The following is a 22,437-nucleotide window of genomic DNA, read 5'->3' on the forward strand; positions in this document are numbered from 1 at the left end:
CGATGCACAGGGGGGGTGGACCGTGCGGTCGGGGGCATAAGCCTGTAGGTTGCGTGAGGCGACCGTGAGCGAGAGCGCTAGTTACTCGGTCGCCGCGAGGTCAAGCGTGGCCCCCTGCTAAGAGGCGCTGCCGGATGTAGGCCAACCCTATGCCCGTAACAAACGCGTCTCTCATTAGCAGGTTCGAATGTTCAGCGGCTGAAACGGCCTGGCTGTCACAGTCTCTCACCAGGGCGAGCAGGGCACGCCAGAAATCCCACAGACTCACCGGGAAGTTGGTACCGCGTGGATAGAACATAGAACATAGAACGATACAGCGCAGTACAGGCCCTTCGGCCCACGATGTTGCACCGAAACAAAAGCCATCTAACCTACACTATGCCATTATCATCCATATGTTTATCCAATAAACTTTTAAATGCCCTCAATGTTGGCGAGTTCACTACTGTAGCAGGTAGGGCATTCCACGGCCTCACCACTCTTTGCGTAAAGAGGATAGGAGGTGCCTGCCGTAGATCTTGTTGGTCTGCTGAGCGTAATTCTCCTGTAGCGCCATGGCCTCTGCGTAGGTCGGCGCATCCTGGACGAGGGGAAAAACGTTGGAGCTCAGCCGCGTGTACAGAATCTGGAGCTTCTGTGCTTCTGGGATTGGGTCTGGCGCAGACCCGATGTAAGCTTCAAAGCAAGCTAGCCAATGTGCGAAGTCCTTTTTGGCGTTGTCTCCTTGAGAATGCAGCTGCAGGCGATCCGGCTGGATGCGGAGGTCCATCTCTGAAAAATCTCTGTAATAAATTGATGCACGATCAATTACGACGAGCCGAGAGTAGAATGTAATCGAGGCTTTATTACACAGAGATGTGAGGCCTCCTACAGCAGCTTACAAAATGGCTGCTGTTCGGGGAGCACACACATTTATACTCCGCCTACTGGGCGGAGCCAGCAGGCAGGGCCTTACCGTAAAACCCATATCTACAATATAATACAACAGTGGTGACTACCACACTGGCTTAGTGGTCTCGGTGGTCTCTTTCTGCATTGTATGGATTCTATAAAGGGATCAGACCTCAGAGGTGAGGGGAGCTGTTTTTTTCTCTCTGCTGCCTGATTCTGCAGGTGGAAGCTGAAGATCTTTCAAGTGTATCAAAACCAGCAGCTTTTGCCCCTCAGGGGCTGAAGTAAAATCACTGATCTATTGTTCTGAAAGCAGTGAGGGTCCAGCACATCCTTTGCTGTGATCCTGAAATGTTGCCGAGTCTGCAGGGAAGGTAGACTACCTTTCCTGAGAACATCGTATCAAGGCTGAGAGAACGGAAGTACCAAACCGAAGGCCTGAGCTTCAGAAAGACGCTGACTGGAAAGCCTCCCTGTGACGCAAAGATACCGAATCTTTAATTTTACTGATATTTTATTTCACTTTCCGCCCTGTGGTTTATGTTTGTGTGTGTGTGTGTGTGTGTGTGTGTGAGTAAACAATGAGGCGAGTTAGGAAGGGGGGGAGGTGGTACATAGTTAGATTTTCTGTCTGTTTAATTACGATGCTCGGAATAAAAGGTTACTCTTGTTTTAAAGTAAAAAGAATCTGGTGACTGCAGTTTAGTGGCCTCCACCGAAGACCTCTGATATTTTAAATAAATTGAATTCCAATCTGTTGCGACTCCGGGGCAAGTGGGGCTCGAATTGATCGTACAGCAGCCCAGGGGGTTGTGACAAATTGCATGTGCAAAATAATTCTTTGGGGTCCTAAGGGGGGGGGGGGGGGGTTGTGCTGTGGGGGGCAGGGGGTCTCTCGACGTAATGCTTTCTATTGACGGAGGTTGTTGATTTAGTTTGCATTGAAAAATTGGTTATACATGTTCACGACAAAAGCGAATGAAAGAAGTGTATTAATTGTATATTAATGGTGCGTGGATTGCGGGTACTTACTGAAGCGCATATGAAGAATCACTTATTAAAATTATCGATTGGTTGAGTTTTAGGAGGCATACACTTGTCATGTATAGCTCTGTAAATAAATATCAGACTCTGAAGATTGGCTCCGGTTCTATCCTCCGGTTTTTTTTTCCGGGGACAGAACATGGTTGACCTGGCTACAGAAACTGACCTCATCCATACATCCATTACAGAGATGTGCGACCTCGGATGGTCCTGCCTATGGCATGGGGCCAAGCTCCCTGTGTCATGCCTTCCCTTGGGGGCCAGAACATAATGGCGGCACAGTGGTTCGCACTGTTGCCTCACAATGCCAAAGGCCCTGGGTTCGATTCCCGGTTTGGGCCACTGTCTGTGCGGAGTCTGTACGTTCTCCCCGTGTGTGCGTGGGTTTCCTCCGGGTGCTCTGGTTTCCTCCCACAGTTCAAGGATGTGCAGGTTGGGTAGATTGGCCGTGCAAAATTGCCCCTGAGTGTCCAAAGGTGTTCAAATTAGATTACGGGTGTAGGGCGGGGGGAGTGGGCCTGGGTAGGCTGCTCTTTTGGAAGATAGGTGCAGACTCGTTCGGTCGAATGGCCTCCTTCTGCACTGTAGAGATGCTATGATACATACGGAACAGCAGCCCCATTGAGGTAGGCACGCTCCTCCCCGTACCTCTCCACAGCCCACCAGCCAAGCACAACATGCAGACTGATTACACAATGCAGGCTAAGAGCAGTTAAAACACGTTTATTGAGAAAAGATAAGATTACATGGGGCAAGCGCAAATCAGCATGATTTTCATTGATGGTACATTTGAACTTCAACTGTATGACAAAACAATGCTGAGGATGGTGCAGAAACCTATGGGAAGATATTCAAAGCTAAATTGGGTTAATTTCAAAACTTCCCCTCAAATGTAGCTTGGAACAATCAAGGGGGCTGGGTTTAGGAGGGGAGCTGCTCACCCCCATTGAGACTGGGAGGTCCTGTCACCGGTGGGATACTCCCAGAGGCTGAAAAGCCAGAATGGGGTGGAGAACAGATGGGAAGGACTGGAAGGGATATCAGAGAGAGAGGTGGAGGACAGGGAAAATGGGAAAAGGTTAGGGGAATACAATGGTGAGGACAGGGTTTTCAGCGGGAGAGGGCACGGGGGAAATGGGGAGTCGGGTGGCACTGGTGGTCCTCGGGTAGGTGGTGAAGGTGGGACCATCAGGGCTGGGCATGTAACTCTGGCAGGTGGGGCCCCCAAGATGGAACCCACAGGTGAAGGATGTGTCAAAGGTCACACTCCCGTATTTGAGGTAGCAGATGTAGCTGTGGGTGCCAGAGATCAGAGGTTCCTGGCAGGTGCCCAGGTGGTCGTCCTTGATTATGTCCTGGTCCCAGACCTCGACAGTCAACTGGTGCCCCGATTCAGCCTTGGCCAGGCCTAGGATCAAATTATCGTTCCAAATGGGGTTGTTGGTGCTTTGCTTGACGGTGGTCCTGGCCTGTATCTGGCCATATTTGATGATGACGTAGCCATCTGTGGCCGAGAAGTAGTCGCCCCAGAGGTCGTGACCCTCCTTGACCCTGACCCTCAGTTGCCCCAAGCACTTCTCCTTGGAGCAGCACTGCCGGGACACCTGGCTGTCATCCCGGCAGAGGCAGGAACACGGGTCGCGGCGGTCGGCGTACGAGCCGGATGGGCACGTGCTCCCTCCGCAGTTCTGGGAGAGGGCGTTGGCCGCGATGTAGTCGCTGATGTAGCGGGCCAGGTTGGCATGCCGTGGGTCACTGCGGGGCAGCAGGTGGTGGAGGGGCTCCAGCTCATTTCGCACTATGCCAGGGTGCACGGGCAGGCTGTCTGCCCAGCGGGTGAAGGCCGTCTTGTCCTCTGAGAAGAAGAGGTCTGTCCTCTGGCGGGCGCTGCCCCCGGTCACCTCCGTCACCCGGTCGCTGAATGCCTGGTGGAAGCTGTCGTGATGCTTCAGCGAGTGCGCCAGATCCTTGCACCGCTGGTACCTCGCCGAGCCCTTGACGCTCAGACCCACCTGGGCACTGGCCTCCACCTCCAGGCAGTCTTTCACCTCCTCGGGGGTGTAGCCCTTGTACGCCGCCTCACAGGTCCGAATAGCCGTCACGTCCTTGAAGTGCCCGCCCAGCTCCACTGCCCGGATGAAATGGGTGCCATAGGTGCTGACCATTTTCTGGTAGTGGTACTTGGTGTCGTTGGTCAAGGCTTTGGGCAGGTTGGCCAGGGCATGGGAGAACTGGACAGACAAGAGGGGCTGCTCCTTCACCCGATACTGGTAGTAACGGCACTGAAACTCGTGGCTGGTGAAGCTGTAACGGTCTGATTTGGCTCTACTGATGCCGAATCTCATCAGCTTGGACTTGGAACCGGCCATGATGAAGTTGGTGGTAATGGCAGGCTTCGGGGGTAGCGGGAGATCCGCTTTCCAGTCATTGGAAATCACCGAGGTGACGGACCCACCCAGCTGGGCGGCAGAGCGGAAGAGGCGGCTGGACAGTGAGCGTTCGCAGGCCTGCTTGATGCGCCAGTCCACCAGCGAGAGGGGCAGACGCTGGTTGGCGTTGGACAGCAGCCGGTTTCTGCAGAGGGTGCAGGTGCCATCTTCCTTGATCCAGGCATTGACGTCAATCACGAAGGCCCCCGTGGCATGTAGGGTCACCACGTCGTAGCCCTCCCCGGCCAGGTTGGCCCCCGGCACAAAGCTGGCAGCCTGGCACTCATTGGCGCTGCCCATGCTGCAGTCACAGAGGACGTCCCGGATGAAGACACAGAGGATGAGGAGGCGAGGCAGACCGCTTGGCATGACGAAAGCTCCTGTCAACAGCAGATGAAAGATCTGGTGGGAATGGAGGGGGGGAAGGAGAGATAAAATGTTAGAGTGATGATGACATTAATGATCTAGGCGCAAATATTAGGAGGCGGTATGATCAGCAGGTTCGCAGGTGACACGAAAATTGGTAGTGTGGTAAATAGTGAAGAGGATAGTCTTCGATTACAGGGCGATACAGGTCAGCTGGTCAGGTGGGCAGAACAATGGCAAATGGAATTTAACCCTGAGAAGTGTGAGGTGACGAATTTTGGGCGAACTAACAAGACAAGGGAATACACAATGAATGGTAGGATGATCAGAGGTAGACAGCACCAGAGGGACATTGGTGTGCATTTCCATAGGTCACTGAAGACAGCAGGTAGATAAGGTGCTTAAGAAGGCACATGGGATACCTGCCTTTAGTAGCTGAGACGTAGAATATAAGAGCAGGCAGGTTATGCTGGAGCTGAATAAAACACTGGTTCGGTCACAGCTAGAGTATTGTGTGCAGTTCTGGTCACCACACTATAGGAAGGATGTGATAGAGCCAGAGAAGATGTGGAGGAATTTCACCAACATGTTGCCTGGGCTGGAGAGTTTCAGGGATGAAGAAAGACTGGGGTTGTTTTCCTTGGAGCAGGGAAGGCCGAGGGGGGGGACCTGATTGAGGTGCACAGGATTATGAGGGACATAAAGAGGACAGCACAGTAGCACAGTTGTTAGCACTGTTGCTTCACAGCTCCAGGGTCCCAGGTTCAATTCCCGACTTGGGTCACTGTCTGTGCGGAGTCTGCACGTCCTCCCCGTGTGTGTGTGGGTTTCCTCCGGGTGCTCCGGTTTCCTCCCACAGTCCAAAGACGTGCGGGTTAGGTGGATTGGTCATGCTAAATTGCCCTTAGTGTCCAAAAAGGTTGGGTGGGGTTGCAGGGTTACGGGGATAGGGTGGAGGTGTGGGCTTAGGTAGGGTGCCCTTTCCAAGGGCCGGTGCAGACTCGATGGGCCAAATGGCCTCCGTCTGCACTGTAAATTCCATGATTCTTGATAGAGGAGTCAATAATCAGGGGCTCAGATTTGAGATAAGGGGACAGGAGCTTCGAGGGGATTTCAGGGAATTATTTTCACCCAGAGGGCTGAGGTAATCTGGATCTTGCTGCCAGAAAGGGTGGGAGAGGCAGGACCCTCACAGCGTTTAAGAAGATGAGCACTTGAAATGCCACAGCATCAAGGCCACAGAGCAAGAAAATGGGATTAGACTAGACCGAAGCTTGATGGCTGGTGCAGACATTGTGGGCCTCTTTCTGTGCTGTACAACTCTACGACTCTAAGAGTCTCACCACCAGGGATCCTATTTAAAAACCACTGAGGCACAGAAATCAGGGGCTTGTGTGTTTTCCAATGAAGATAACGGGCAATCTGGGAGTTTGGTCTCCCAAAAGCGAGCAGGCACTGAAAGGGGCACTCACTGAAGCAAAAAGCGAATCGCAAACAAAACTTCAAACTTTCAAACAAAAGGTGATTAAAAGGCTCGAGAAGGCCCCCAACACCCCCCCCCTCCCCCGCCCCCCGCAGTGCCCACCGGGCACGGAATGTCTCAAGGGTGCTGGTAGGCCCCACAGTGTGCTCCCGCTCGAGGGACAAACGGCTGCCAATGCAGCTGAGATGTGAAAATGACGGCGTTGGACTGGGGTGAGCACAGTAAGAAGTCTTACAACACCAGGTTAAAGTCCAACAGCAGCGGAAGTCGAGGGAGCAGATAGTCAGGTTGGCTGCCCATTGCATGGACCTGCTTATGCCACGTTTAGCCTCGCCGAGGAGCAGGTTCACGAGGAGGTCCTCCTTCAGCTGCACCCCTCTCCCCACCAGGTGAAGATCTCCTTTGTCAGCTCGCTCACCCCATTTGCTTCATTAACATCCCTTTCTGGACAGGGAAAGGATAATCGGCCCTCCTTACCTGGTCTGGCCTACATCGGACGCATGTGGGGACACAGGGTGACTCTTTAACTGCCCATTCGAACATGGCCTGAGCAAGATGCTCAGTCACAGGGGTCAGTAGAGATGGGAAAAAAACACTGAGCCAAGACCAGCAACCCCGGATCCCAGAAGGGAATGAATAAATAATTATCAGCGAAGGCCTCATTCAAAGAAATTCTTTATCTTGGTGACTCCAATTTCTCCAGGCTCCCAGTCAACAGGGGATTCCTTTGAGACGTTCAAAATTCCCCCGACTATCTCCCCCCCTCAACTCCCCTCAAATGCCCCGGCATACCCCCCTCCCAAACATCCTCTCCCTCAAAAGGTCTCGACACGGCAGACAGTGCGGGCGGGAAGCAGCCAGCAAATGGAGCAGCACTAAAGTAAATATCAAACACTCCCAGGACTGGTACAGCACGGGGTTAGATACAGAGTAAAGCTCCCTCTGCACTGTCCCCATCAAACACTCCCAGGACAGGTACAGCACGGGGTTAGATACAGAGTAAAGCTCCCTCTACACAGTCCCCATCAAACACTCCCAGGACAGGTACAGCACGGGGTTAGATACAGAGTAAAGCTCCCTCTACACAGTCCCCATCAAACACTCCCAGGACAGGAACAGCAGGGGGTGAGATACAGAGTAAAGCTCCCTCTACACAGTCCCCATCAAACACTCCCAGGACAGGTACAGCACGGGGTTAGATACAGAGTAAAGCTCCCTCTACACAGTCCCCATCAAACCACTCCCAGGACAGGAACAGCAGGGGGTTAGATACAGAGTAAAGCTCCCGCTACACTGTCCCCATCAAACACTCCCAGGACAGGTACAGCACGGGGTTAGGTACAGAGTCAAGCTCCCTCTACACTGTCCCCATCAAACACTCCCAGGACAGGTACAGTACGGGGTTAGATACAGAGTAAAGTTCCCTCCACACTGTCCCCATCAAACACACCCAGGACAGGTACAGCACGGGGTTAGATACAGAGTAAAGCTCCCTCTACACAGTCCCCATCAAACCACTCCCAGGACAGGAACAGCAGGGGGTGAGATACAGAGTAAAGCTCCCTCTACACAGTCCCCATCAAACACTCCCAGGACAGGTACAGCACGGGGTTAGATACAGAGTAAAGCTCCCTCTACACAGTCCCCATCAAACCACTCCCAGGACAGGAACAGCAGGGGGTTAGATACAGAGTAAAGCTCCCGCTACACTGTCCCCATCAAACACTCCCAGGACAGGTACAGCACGGGGTTAGGTACAGAGTCAAGCTCCCTCTACACTGTCCCCATCAAACACTCCCAGGACAGGTACAGTACGGGGTTAGATACAGAGTAAAGTTCCCTCCACACTGTCCCCATCAAACACTCCCAGGACAGGTACAGCACGGGGTTAGATACAGAGTAAAGCTCCCTCGACACAGCCCCCATCAAACACTCCCAGGACAGGTACAGCACGGGGTTAGATACAGAGTAAAGCTCCCTCTACACAGTCCCCATCAAACACTCCCAGGACAGGTACAGCACGGGGTTAGATACAGAGTAAAGCTCCCGCTACACTGTCCCCATGAAACACTCCCAGGACAGGTACAGCACGGGGTTAGATACAGAGTAAAGCTCCCTCTACACTGTCCCCATCAAACACTCCCAGGACAGGTACAGCACGGGGTTAGATACAGAGTAAAGTTCCCTCCACACTGTCCCCATCAAACACTCCCAGGACAGGTACAGCACGGGGTTAGATACAGAGTAAAGCTCTCTCTACACTGTCCCCATCAAACACTCCCAGGACAGGTACAGCACGGGGTTAGATACAGAGTAAAGTTCCCTCCACACTGTCCCCATCAAACACTCCCAGGACAGGTACAGCACGGGGTTAGATACAGAGTAAAGCTCCCTCAACACTGTCCCCATCAAACACTCCCAGGAAAGGTACAGCACGGGGTTAGATACAGAGTAAAGCTCCCTCTACACTGTCCCCATCAAACACTCCCAGGACAGGTACAGCACGGTGTTAGATACAGAGTAAAGCTCCCTCTACACTGTCCCCACCAAACACCCCCAGGACAGGTACAGCACGGGGTTAGATACAGAGTAAATCTCCCTCTACACTGTCCCCATCAAACACTCCCACGAAAGTGACAGCACGGGGTTAGATACAGAGTAAATCTCCCTCCACACTGTCCCCATCAAACACTCCCAGGACAGGTACAGCACGGGGTTAGATACAGAGTGAAGCTCCCTCTACACTGTCCCCATCAAACACTCCCAGGACAGGTACAGCACAGGGTTAGATACAGAGTCCCCATCAAGCACTCCCAGGACAGGTACAGCACGGGGTTAGATACAGAGTAACGCTCCCTCTACACAGTCCCCATCAAACACTCCCAGGACAGGTACAGCACGGGGTTAGATACAGAGTAAAGCTCCCTCTACACAGTCCCCATTAAACCACTCCCAGGACAGGAACAGCAGGGGGTTAGATACAGAGTAAAGCTCCCGCTACACTGTCCCCATCAAACACTCCCAGGACAGGTACAGCACGGGGTTAGATACAGAGTAAAGCTCCCTCTACACTGTCCCCATCAAACACTCCCAGGACAGGTACAGCACGCGGTTAGATACAGAGTAAAGTTCCCTCCACACTGTCCCCATCAAACACTCCCAGGACAGGTACAGCACGGGGTTAGATACAGAGTAAAGCTCTCTCTACACTGTCCCCACCAAACACTCCCAGGACAGGTACAGCACGGGGTTAGATACAGAGTAAAGTTCCCTCCACACTGTCCCCATCAAACACTACCAGGACAGGTACATCACGGGGTTAGATACAGAGTAAACCTCCCTCAACACTGTCCCCATCAAACACTCCCAGGAAAGGTACAGCACGGGGTTAGATACAGAGTAAAGCTCCCTCTACACTGTCCCCACCAAACACCCCCAGGACAGGTACAGCACGGGGTTAGATACAGAGTAAATCTCCCTCTACACTGTCCCCATCAAACACTCCCACGACAGTGACAGCACGGGGTTAGATACAGAGTACATCTCCCTCCACACTGTCCCCATCAAACACTCCCAGGACAGGTACAGCACGGGGTTATATACAGAGTGAAGCTCCCTCTACACTGTCCCCATCAAACACTCCCAGGACAGGTACAGCACAGGGTTAGATACAGAGTCCCCATCAAGCACTCCCAGGACAGGTACAGCACAGGGTTAGATACAGAGTAAAGCTCCCTCTACACTGTCCCCATCAAACACTCCCAGGACGGGTACACCACAGGGTTAGATACAGAGTAAAGCTCCCTCAACACTGTCCCCATCAAACACTCCCAGGACAGGTACAGCACAGGGTTAGATACAGAGTAAAGCTCCCTCTACACTGTCCCCATCAAACACTCCCAGGACAGATACAGCACGGGGCTAGATACAGAGTAAAGCTCCCTCTACACTGTCCCCATCAAACACTCCCAGGACAGGTACAGCACGGGGTTAGATACAGAGTAAATCTCCCTCTCTACTGTCCCCATCAAACACTCCCAGGACAGGTACAGCACGGGGTTAGATACAGAGTGTGGTAGTATGTATTGGGGGTCATGTGGGACTGGAAGCCCTAATGTCATTGGCTGACAGATCCCGGGTCCTGGTTGGCCGTTGACCTCATACTCCGCCCTGAAGGCGAAGTATAAGAAGCCGGTGCCTTCCCCCGCAGGCCAGTTTACTATCGGGCTGCTGGGGAACAGACACGCTTAATAAAGCCTCATCGACTTCACTCTGTTTGTCTCACGGAGTCTTTGTGCGCCACATAGAGTAAAGCTCCCTCTACACTGTCCCCATCAAACACTCCCAGGACAGGGACATCACGGGGTTAGATACAGAGTAAAGCTACTGTATATATAAAAACCACCAGAACCCCTCGATTAGATTCCAGTCTGTAACTCACTCCCAGGTGTCTGTTATTCTATATATAAACCACCCCGAACCCCTCGATTAGATTCCAGTCTGTAACTCACTCCCGGGTACCTGTTATTCTATATATAAACCAGCCTGAACCCCTCGATTAGATTCCAGTCTGTAACTCACTCCCAGGTGTCTGTTATTCTATATATAAACCAGCCTGAACCCCTCGATTTGAATCCAGTCTGTAACTCACTCCCGGGTATCTGTTATTCTATATATAAACCAGCCTGAACCCCTCGATTAGATTCCAGTCTGTAACTCACTCCCAGGTATCTGTTATTCTATATATAAACCACCTCAAACCCCTCGATTAGATTCCAGTCTGTAACTCACTCCCGGATGTCTCTTATTCTGTATATAAACCACCCCGAACCCTTTGAATAGATTCCAGTCTGTAACTCACTCCCGGGTATCTGTTATTCTGTAGATAAAACACACCGAACCCTTTGATTTGATCCAGTCTGTAACTCACTCCCGGGTACCTGTTATTCTATATATAAACCAGCCTGAATCCCTCGATTAGATTCGAGTCTGTAACTCATCCCGGGTATCTGTTATTCTATATATAAACCACCCCAAACCCCTCGATTAGATTCCAGTCTGTAACTCACTCCCAGGTATCTGTTATTCTATATATAATCACTCCGAACCCCTCGATTAGATTCCAGTCTGTAACTCACTCCCAGGTATCTGTATTTCTATAGAGAAACCACCCTGAACCCCTCGATTAGATTCCAGTCTGTAACTCACTCCCGGGTATCTGTTATTCTATATATAAACCACCCCGAACCCCTCGATTAGATTCCAGTCAGTAACTCACTCCCGAGTATCTGTTGTTCTAGATAAAGCAGACTGAACCCTTCGATTAGATTCCAGTCTGTAACTCACTCCTGGGTATCTGTTATTCTATATATAAACCACCCTGAAGCCCTCGATTAGATTCCAGTCTGTAACTCACTCCCGGGTATCTGTTATTCTATATCTAAACCACCCTGAACCCCTCAATTAGATTCCAGTCTGTAACTCACTCCCGGGTATCTGTTAATCTATATATAAACCACCCCGAACCCCTCGATTAGATTCCAGTCTGGAACTCACTCCCGGGTATCTGTTATTCTATATATAAACCACCCCGAACCCCTCGATTAGATTCCAGTCTGTAACTCACTCCCGGGTATCTGTTATTCTATATAAAAACCACCCTGAACCCCTCGATTAGATTCCAGTCTGTAACTCACTCCCTGGTATCTGTTATTCTATATATGAACCATCCTGAACCCCTCGATTAGATTCCAGTCTGTAACTCACTCCCGGGTATCTGTTATTCTATATATAAACCACCCAGAACCCCTCGATTAGATTCCAGTCTGTAACTCACTCCCGGGTATCTGTTATTCTATATATAAACCACCCCGAACCCCTCGATTAGATTCCAGTCTGTAACTCACTCCCGGGTATCTGTTATTCTATATATAAACCACCCCGAACCCCTCGATTAGATTCCAGTCTGTAACTCACTCCCGGGTATCTGTTATTCTATATATAAACCACCCCGAACCCTTCGATTAGATTCCAGTCTGTAACTCACTCCCAGGTATCTGTTATTCCTTTGCTCTCTTCTTTCCCTCTACTGTGTTTCTCTCCCTCCCATCTCTTTCTGTCTCTTTGTCACTCGCTGTATCTTCCTCTAATTCTCTTTTGCCTTCTCTCTCTCTCTGTCTCCCATCTCCACAGTTCTTTCTCCCTCTCTCTTTACTTTGTTGATGGCTCTCTTAATTTCTTTCTGTGCTTTTCTCTTCCTGACTCTTTATTTCCTCCTGTCCTCCCTCTCCCACCTTCCCTCTCTTTCCTTTTCTTTCTATCTCTCTACCTCTTTCTTGTTGTACCTGCCCTCTCTTTGTTCTTGTCTCTCCCTCTTCCATTGCACAGTGATGTCTCCGTCTGTCTCTCTCTTTCTCTCTCCACTCTCTCTCTGACTCTGCTGGCTCACTCCCCAGTTCGCTCGCTCTTCCCTCTTGTTAACCCCTCCTTCTGTCTCTCTCTTTCCCTCTCTGTCTCTCTCTCTCTTTGTCCCTGACTCTGTCCCTATCTCTCTCTCTACCTCTCTCTTTGTCCCTGTCTGTGTTTCTCCCTCTCTCTCATGCTCTCTATCTCCCTCTGTCTGCCTCTGACTCTCTCTCTCTTCCTCTGTCTCTCTCAATACTCTCTGACTCTCTTGCACTCTCTACGTCTCTCTGTCTCTCTTTCTGACTCGCTCTCTCTCACACTGTGTCTCTCTTTCTCATACACTGTCTCTCTCTTTGTCTTCAACTCTCCTTCGCTCTGTCTCACCCTCTCTCTTTCAATGTCCCTTATCACCATTCATCTGTCTCTCTTTATCTCACTTTCCTGCATTCTCCATCTATCATTCTCTCTCTCACTCTGTCTCTCCCTGTGTCTGTTTGTCTCTGTTTCTCTCTCTTTGCCTCTCTGTCTCTCTCTCAGTCTCTCTCTGTCTAGCACACTCTATCTCTATTACTCTCTTTGTCTCTCTTTGTGTCTCTCTCTGTCTCTCCCTCTCTCTCATTCTCTGTCTCACACTTTCTGTCTCGTTCTCTCTCTGATTCTCTCTCTCATTGCCTGTCTCACTTTGTCTCTCTCTCTCTTTCACACTCTCTGTGTCTCTCATTCTCTCTTAATCTCTCTTACATCTCCTTCTACTCTATCTCTCTTGCCGATTCTAACTCTGTCTCTCTATCTGTCTCTCTCGCTCTCATTCTCTGTCTCTCTCTGTCATTCTCTGTCTCTCTCTCTGTGACTCTCTCTCACTCTCTGTCTGTCTATCTCTGCCTATCCCTCTCTCTCTCTCTGTCTCTCTCTGTCTCTGTCTAACCCTCTCTCTCTCAGTCTGTCTGTCTCTCTCTGTCTCTCCCTCTCTCTCATTCTCTGTCTCACACTTTCTGTCTCGTTCTCTCTCTGATTCTCTCTCATTGCCTGTCTCACTTTGTCTCTCTCTCTCTTTCACACTCTCTGTGTCTCTCATTCTCTCTCTTAATCTCTCTTACATCTCCTTCTACTCTATCTCTCTTGCCGATTCTAACTCTGTCTCTCTATCTGTCTCTCTCGCTCTCATTCTCTGTCTCTCTCTGTCATTCTCTGTCTCTCTCTCTGTGACTCTCTCTCACTCTCTGTCTGTCTATCTCTGCCTATCCCTCTCTCTCTCTCTGTCTCTCTCTGTCTCTGTCTAACCCTCTCTCAGTCTGTCTGTCTCTCTCTGTCTCTCCCTCTCTCTCATTCTCTGTCTCACACTTTCTGTCTCGTTCTCTCTCTGATTCTCTCTCATTGCCTGTCTCACTTTGTCTCTCTCTCTCTTTCACACTCTCTGTGTCTCTCATTCTCTCTCTTAATCTCTCTTACATCTCCTTCTACTCTATCTCTCTTGCCGATTCTAACTCTGTCTCTCTATCTGTCTCTCTCGCTCTCATTCTCTGTCTCTCTCTCTGTGACTCTCTCTCACTCTCTGTCTGTCTATCTCTGCCTATCCCTCTCTCTCTCTCTCTGTCTCTGTCTAACCTTCTCTCTCTCATTCTGTCTGTCTCTCTCTGTCTCTCCCTCTCTCTCATTCTCTGTCTCACACTTTCTGTCTCGTTCTCTCTCTGATTCTCTCTCTCATTGCCTGTCTCACTTTGTCTCTCTCTCTCTTTCACACTCTCTGTGTCTCTCATTCTCTCTCTTAATCTCTCTTACATCTCCTTCCACTCTATCTCTCTTGCCGATTCTAACTCTGTCTCTCTATCTGTCTCTCTCGCTCTCATTCTCTGTCTCTCTCTGTCATTCTCTGTCTCTCTCTCTGTGACTCTCTCTCACTCTCTGTCTGTCTATCTCTGTCTATCCCTCTCTCTCTCTCTCTCACTCTCTGTCTCTCTCTGTCTCTGTCTAACCCTCTCTCTCTCACTCTGTCTGTCTGTCTCTGTCTGTCCCGCTCTCTCTCACTCTCTGTCTGTCTGTCTCTGTTTATCCCTCTCTCTCACTCTCTGTCGGTCTGTCTCTGTCTATCCCTCTCTCTCTCAATCTCTGTCTCTCTCTCTGTCTATCCTCTCTCTCTCCCTCTCTGTCACTCTGTCTCTGTCTAGCCCTCTCTCTCTCTCTCTCTGTCTGTCTATCTCTGTCTAACCCTCTCTCTCTCACTCTCTGTCTCTCTGTCTGTCTATCCTCTCTCTCTCACTCTCTGTCTGTCTGTCTCTGTTTATCCCTCTCTCTCACTCTCTGTCGGTCTGTCTCTGTCTATCCCTCTCTCTCTCACTCTCTGTCTCTCTCTCTGTCTATCCTCTCTCTCTCCCTCTCTGTCGGTCTGTCTCTGTCTATCCCTCTCTCTCTCACTCTCTGTCTCTCTCTCTCTGTCTATCCTCTCTCTCTCCCTCTCTGTCGGTCTGTCTCTGTCTAGCCCTCTCTCTCTCTCTCTCTGTCTGTCTATCTCTGTCTAACCCTCTCTCTCTCACTCTCTGTCTCTCTGTCTGTCTATCCTCTCTCTCTCACTCTCTGTCGGTCTGTCTCTGTCTATCCCTCTCTCTCTCACTCTCTGTCTGTCTGTCTCTGTCTGTCCCGCTCTCTCTCACTCTGTCTGTCTCTGTCTAACCCTCTCTCTCTCTCACTCTCTGTCTGTCTCTCACTCTCTCTCTCTCACTCTCTGTCTCTGTCTAACCCTCTCTCTCTCACTCTCTGTCTCTCTGTCTGTCTATCACTCTCTCTCTCTCACTCTCTGTCTCTGTCTAACCCTCTCTCTCTCACTCTCTGTCTCTGTCCAACCCTCTCTCTCTCACTCTCTCTCTGTCTCTTTGTCTCTCTCTTTATCTCTCTCTCTGTTACTCACTGTTCCCCTCATACCTCCTCCCTCCCTCCATCTCTCTCTCCGGGGACCTCTCTCACTCTCTCCCTTGTCTCTCCAACTCTCCCCTTCTCTTTCCTCTGCTCTGATGCACAGCGCCCCTCTCCCGATCTCTGCCATACTGAGACAAGCCTCCCACCGCCCTCTATTTCTCGGACTGCGCTGACCTTCCGAAACCCCCTCACCTTGTCCATCCTCAATTGGTAGCTGCCTGTCCACTTCACCTCCCTGGAGAGTGTGGGGAATTCCTCCCAGAGTTGAAGCCGGTTCAGAATCCCCCCCCCCCTCCCCCCACAGCACCCTCCCTCCTCACCTGAGGTAGCCTGAGACACCGAGGGTCTTGACTGAGGACTCTGAGACTGCAGCGAAGGAGATGTGTGACATTTATAGAGACAGATTCTTGACCACAGAAAGTAGCAGGACGGGTATTCACAGTTAATGATTCGATTGTGTGACGGGAGTGAGGTGGGGGGAGTGGCCATCAGAGCCTGGTAGAACAGGGTCCAAGTGGTCTAGCCGGGGTGGAAAGTTGGGGGAAGGAACCGAGGTTGTTGGGGGAGGAGTTTTACAAGAGGAAGTGGAGGGGGATGAGTTGGGGAGGGGGGGTTTACAACTCTTGGGTGTCATTTACGGTACTCTTTTGGAGGTTGGATGGCATTGACTGTTGTCGTGGGGGGGCGACTCTATCGGTTAATGGTGGCCATGGGCGATTCCGGACTCCATTTTCTTTTTCACTTTTGTTTATTTTTCCCACCGTGGGAGGGTTTGTTTTATTTGAGGCCTATATTGACAGTTGGGTGGGGTGGTGGGAGGATGGGATCGTTGTTGATGTTAAGGGTATTGACTTTGCATTTGTTACCGTTTGTTGCCTGTTGGTGGGGTGTACATTTTGAAGGAAAATGTGAAAATGGAGAATAAAAACATTTTTTTAAAACAATGATTCGATTGTGTGGTTTCATTATCTTTTTGATCGGTAAAAGAGTAAAGCGACATTGCGTGCACAGCCCGATCCCGTAAACAGAAAATGCAGCAGCAACCCAGACAGGCATTTATTTGCGATGATGATGGAGGGATAAATATCGGCCTTCACCCCTCCTGACTCGTGTTTGAAACCTCGGCCGTGGGATCTTCCTCTTCCCGAAAACGTGACGCAGGGAGACCAGTGGAACGGAAGGGCAGGAGGCAGGTAGGGAACAGGCAATTCTGGATTTGGTGATGTGTAATGAGGCAGACTTGATTAGGGAACTTAAGGTGAAGGAACCCTTCGGGAGCAGTGACCACAATATGATAGAATTTACCCTGCAGTTTGAGAGGGAGAAGCTGCAATCAGATGTAACAGTATGACAATTAAATAAGGGTAATTACAAAGACATGAGGGAGGAGCTGGCCAGAGTTTATTGGAGAAGGAGCCGAGCAGGGAAGACAGTGGAACAGCAACGGCAGGAGTTTTGGGGGGTTATTAGGGAGGCACAACAGAAATTCATCCCAAGGAGGAGGAAACATGCTAAGGGGAGGACAAGGCATCCATGGCTGACGAGGAAGTCAAGGACAGCATAAAAGCTAAAGGAAAAAGCATACAAAGTGGCGAGGTTTAGTGGGAAACCAGAGGATTGGGAAGCCTTTAAAAGCGAGCAGAGGACAACTAAAAAAGCAATAAGGGGGGAGAAGATGAAGTAGGAGTGCAAGCTAGCTAGTAATATAAAGGGAGATAGGAAGAGTTTTTTTCAATATATAAAAGGTAAGAGAGAGGCAAAAATAGACATTGGGCCACTAGAAAATGTGGCTGGAGAAGTAGTAATAGGAAACAAAGAAATGGTAGAGGAACTGAATAGTTACTTTGCATCAGTCTTCACGGTGGAAGACACCAGTGGGATGCCAGAGCTCCAGGAGAACCAGGGGGCAGAGATGAGTATAGTGGCCATCACTAAGGAGAAGGTTTTGGGGAAACTGAAAGGTCTGAAGGTGGATAAGTCACCTGGACCGGATGGACTACACCCCAGGATTCCAAAAGAGATAGCTGAGGAGATTGTGGAGACATTAGTGGTGATCTTTCAGGAATATCTGGAGGCAGGAAGGGCCCTAGAGGACTGGAAATGGCTAATGTAACACGGCTGTTTAAGAAGTCCGAGTTCAATATTCTCTTAAGGTTAATGTACAGGCTCAGGAGGCAGTTAGGAAGGCAAATGCAATGTTAGCATTCATGTTGAGAGCGCTAGAATACAAGACCAGGGAGGTACTTCTGAGGCTGTATAAGGCTCTGGTCAGACCCCATTTGGAGTATTGTGAGCAGTTTTGGGCCCCGTATCTAAGGAAGGATGTGCTGGGGCCTTGGAAAGGGGCCAGAGGAGGTTCACAAGAATGATCCCTGGAATGAAGAGCTTGTCGTATGGGGAACAGTTGAGGACTCTGGGTCTGTACTCGTTGGAGTTTAGAAGGATGAGGGGGGATCTTATTGAAACGTACAGGATACTGTGAGGCCTGGACAGAGTGGACGTGGAGAGGATGTTTCCACTTGTAGGAAAAACTAGAACCAGAGGACACCATCTCAGACTAAAGGGACGATCCTTTAAAACTGAGATGAGGAGGAATTTCTTCAGCCAGAGGGTGGTGAATCTGTGGAACTCTTTGCCGCAGAAGGCTGTGGAGTGTCGTGAAAACAGAGATAGGTAGAGTTTTGATCAATAAGGGGATCACGGGTTATGGGGAGAAGGCAGGAGAATGGGGATGAGAAAAATATCAGCAATGATTGAAGGGCGGAGCAGACTCGATGGGCCGAGTGGCCTAATTCTGCTCCTATGTGTTGTGTCTTACACCTCTGCCTCCACCACAAACTCAGGCCTCAAATTACAGACTCTCACCACCCTCTGCGTAATAAAGTTTCTCCTCACGTCCCCTCGACGCCTTCTGCCACTTATTTTGAATCTGTGTCCCCTGGTTCTAGAATTCCCCATCAAGGGAACCAATTTGATCCTGTCCACTTTACCTCTTCCCCCTCAGTAGTTTGTACACCTCAATGAAGTCATCCATCAGACTTCATTGTTCCGAGGAAAATAACCCCAATCCTTTCAATCTCTGTCCAAGGAATAAACACCCAGGCCATTTGAGAAGGAGAGAATCGCACGCAGAGCAAGTGGGGCAGCCCGCCCCCCCCGTATACCTATCAGCGATGTCGCACGGATGAAAACAATGCTGCATTGCGCTACTCGCGAGGAAGAACCCAATAATGTTTCAGGGGCAACTGGGGATCTCATAAGGGGATCCATTTGTTGTATCATATTGCAAATTGTTCCTGAAATGTGTTAATCAGGGACTTAAAGGGGGAGGGATGTGGGAGCATGGCCCTTTAAGGCGGTGGATAATCAGAGGGTCATGTGACGCGCTCAGCCAATCGGGCCAGAGTGGGTTGAACCTTGGGGCTGTGCGTGGGCTTTTCTTGCCGGTTTGGTGACTGGAGTCATGGTGAATGGTTCTCTTTGTCTGACTCTCTGTATGTAGTTACATATATCAACAAACTGCTTTTCCGATCCTCTACTTGGCGTACACCACTCTTCCAAGATACTACAGTTGGGCCCTCTGAGGAGAATTCCTGAGAACTGTGGCACACCATCAGTTGGTTGGCGGAGAAATGATGGAGTGCTTAAAGCCCTGAAAATTAAAGGGGACGTCTTGGGTGGGCATTGAAGTGGAACAGATGCCCTGTGCTCCCTCTTGCACTCTTTGCCTTGGAGAATAAACATTTATGAAATACAGCTAAGTTAGTTGCACCTGTTAACTCGTGTGCCTTTGTTCTTGCAGTTCATAATTAGGGATGTGAATTGCTGTCCAAAAACTAATGGTCTCCATTCAATGTTGAGAAGTGTGAGGTGAGGTGCATTGGGAGAAGGGATAGGGAGAGGCACCATCAACTTAATGGTCAGTTCCAAAGAGTTTTCAGGCATAGAGGGTCCCGAAATGTACATGGACATCGATCATTGAAGACAGGCATAATGAGAGTTAGCAAAGCATACAGGATCCCGGGCTTGATCATTGAGTATAAAAGCAGTTGTTATTCTGACCCTCTTATAAAACACTGGTTAGACTCCAACTAGGGTATTGTGATATGTCACGGTCACCTAAAATGTACTGTTGCCAATTGACCAGAACTACTGTTGCCCCGTCTAGGGCACCTCTGACCTTGACATACCGTCCTCCTTGGCCCGTAACTGCCCTCGTCGCTGTAAACACCGTCCTCTTGCTAATCAGGGGCTGGTTTAGCACAGGGCTAAATCGCTGGCTTTTAAAGCAGACCAAGGCAGGCCAGCAGCACGGTTCAATTCTCCTACCAGCCTCCCCGAACAGGCACCGGAATGTGGCGACTAGGGGCTTTTCACAGTAACTTCATTTGAAGCCTACTTGTGACAATAAGCGATTTTCATTTTCAATCAGTATTGTCACTCCCCCTGGCTCTCGTCCCATGACAGCAATGGTGGATCTGTCCCACCCAGCCCTTCCTGACCCGCAGTCGGTCCTTCTCCCTCAGGTGTGTCTCATGGAGGAAGACTATGTTGGCTTTCATATTCCTCAAATGGGCGAAGACTCTGGATCTTTTCACTGGGCCGTTAAGTCCCCTCACGTTCCAGGTTAGTATCCTGTTGGAGGGCTTCTGGCCTCCCAGTCTTGCGGGATCAACCATACTTACCTGGTGGACGCCCTGCACTCCGGGGTTTCCCTTTTGTCAGGGGGCCGTCCAAAATGGCCGCCGTCGCCATTCTCACCTTGAGGTCAGGCACCTGCGCTCCGGGGTCTCCCTGTGCCCAGGGACCCTCCAAAGTGGCTGTTTGCAGTCCGATGTTGTTCCATCAACCTGCACCTTACCTTCTGAAACCATCCCTTTCTTATCCTGGTATTTCCCTTGTGTTCTTCTCCCCCCCCACCCCCCACACTGTGTTCCCCCCCGCTCTCCATCTCCCCCCTTACCGTCGCCATCCCTGCCCATGTAATCCCCGCCCCCTACTAGACCCGCCTCCTCTGCCGGGAGGTGCGCCGTGGCCCCATTGCTTTCGTGCTTCATAATCCTATCTTTCCCCGCTTGTGTGGTGGCACCCCCCTCCCGGAGCTGATCTTACCCCTTTGCTATGCCCGCCAGATAGTGTTTCCCTCTTTCTCCTCTTCACCCTCTGCTGCGCTCCACTGCCCTCGCCCTTCCCTGTGGTTTGACCTTTCTGTTCCGAGCGAGGCAGCACTGTCCCGCGCAAGCAGAGTGTCAGTCCATCATAGACCCTTTTTCCTCATCTGCTTCATCCTCAGCGCTGCCCCGTCCGCCCTTGCCCGGTCCGTTTGTCCGTACAAACTCACCCACCTCTGCCGGGCGGTTGAAGTAATGTGCCTTATTTTGACCCAGAGCCTGGCTGGGAACAGCATTCCAAATCTCACTCTGCTCCTACAAAAGGCCGGTTTCGCCTGGTTGAACTCGGCCCTGCGCTTTGCCAGGTCTGCCCCAGTGTCCAGGTAGATTCCATGTCCTTCCCAGCTGCTCGCCTTCGTCCGTCTTGCCCCCTGCAGGATCCTCTCCGATCCTGGTAGTGATGCAGTTTTGCGATTATCGCCCTTAGTTGCTCCCCCTGCTTTGGGTTTCGGTTGGAGTGACCTGTGTGCTCGGTCGATCTCCGGCGGATTTGGGAAGCTGTCCCTCCCTCGCCTGCCCTGCATGTGGGCCAAATATTCCACTGGGCCTCTGCCCTCACTCCCCTCTAGCCGGATATTCTGGCGTCGGGCCCTATTCTCCTGGTCCTCCACTTTCCCCTTCAGGTTCCCCTGGGTTACCTTCAGCCTCTTTATGTCGGCCTCCAGAACGGCAATCCTGTCACTCTGGTCGGTCGACCCCTTTTCCTTCTCGAGGATCATCTTCCCCTGAGCCTCTCACCTTTGTCCCCAATCCATGGATCGGCGCCTGCGTGGCGGCCAACACCTCAGTTACTGACACCTTGGCCGCCACCTGGGTTTCCACTTTTATCACCTCCCTCATCGCCATCAGTTCCTTTGTCACAAACTTCTTCCATCCATCTCCATCTTGTGAGAGGGGTGGAGGGGGGGGGGGGGGGGGGTGGAGGCCATTTTTCGGGTTGTCAGTCTCCCTCTCTCCAGGGTGGCCAAGGACCCCTCGCCTCGTGGGTCCGCTAGCACGTTCACCCGCTCTTCGTGGCCTTTCCCTCCGCTCAAAGAACAAAGAACAAAACAGCACAGGAACAAGCCCTTCGGCCCTCCAAACCTGCGCCGACCGCGTGTCCTATCTCGACCAACCGCCTGTATCCTTCTCTACCCTGTCTGTTCATGTGCCTATCCAGGTAAGTCTTAAAGGTCACTGACGTATCTGCCTCAATCACCTCACTTGGCAGCGCAGTCCAGGCCACCCTCTGCGTAAAAACCTCCCCCCGCACATCTCCACTGACCCTTCCCCCCTCACCTTGAACTTGTTCCCCCTTTGTAATTGTCATTTCCGCCCTGGGAAAAAGCCTCCAACTGTTCACCCCATCCATACCCGTAATAATTTTATAAACTTCTATCAGGTCGCTCCTCAGCCTCCATTTCTCCAGGCGGAACAATCCCAGTTTATTCAATCTCTCAAAGAACAACAAAGAACAAAGAAATGTACAGCACAGGAACAGGCCCTTCGGCCCTCCAAGCCCGTGCCGACCATGCTGCCCGACTAAACTACAATCTTCTACACTTCCTGGGTCCGTATCCCTCTATTTCCATCCTATTCATGTATTTGTCAAGATGCCCCTTAAACGTCACTATCATCCCTGCTTCCACCACCTCCTCCGGTAGCGGGTTCCAGGCACCCACTACCCTCTGCGTAAAAAACCTGCCTCGTACATCTCCTCTAAACCTTGCCCCTCTCACCTTAAACCTATGCCCCCGAG

The 22,437-nt window shown here is 50.9% G+C and overlaps 1 pseudogene; it reads right to left on the reverse strand.

Annotated features, from left to right (window-relative positions):
- Positions 1-2,642: 2,642 nt before the first annotated feature.
- LOC140396070 (perforin-1 pseudogene) lies at positions 2,643-15,956 on the reverse strand (annotated as a pseudogene).
- Between the last annotated feature and the right edge of the window lie 6,481 nt (positions 15,957-22,437).

The sequence above is a fragment of the Scyliorhinus torazame genome, chromosome 19 (assembly GCF_047496885.1).
Source record: "Scyliorhinus torazame isolate Kashiwa2021f chromosome 19, sScyTor2.1, whole genome shotgun sequence".
NCBI lineage: Eukaryota > Metazoa > Chordata > Chondrichthyes > Carcharhiniformes > Scyliorhinidae > Scyliorhinus > Scyliorhinus torazame.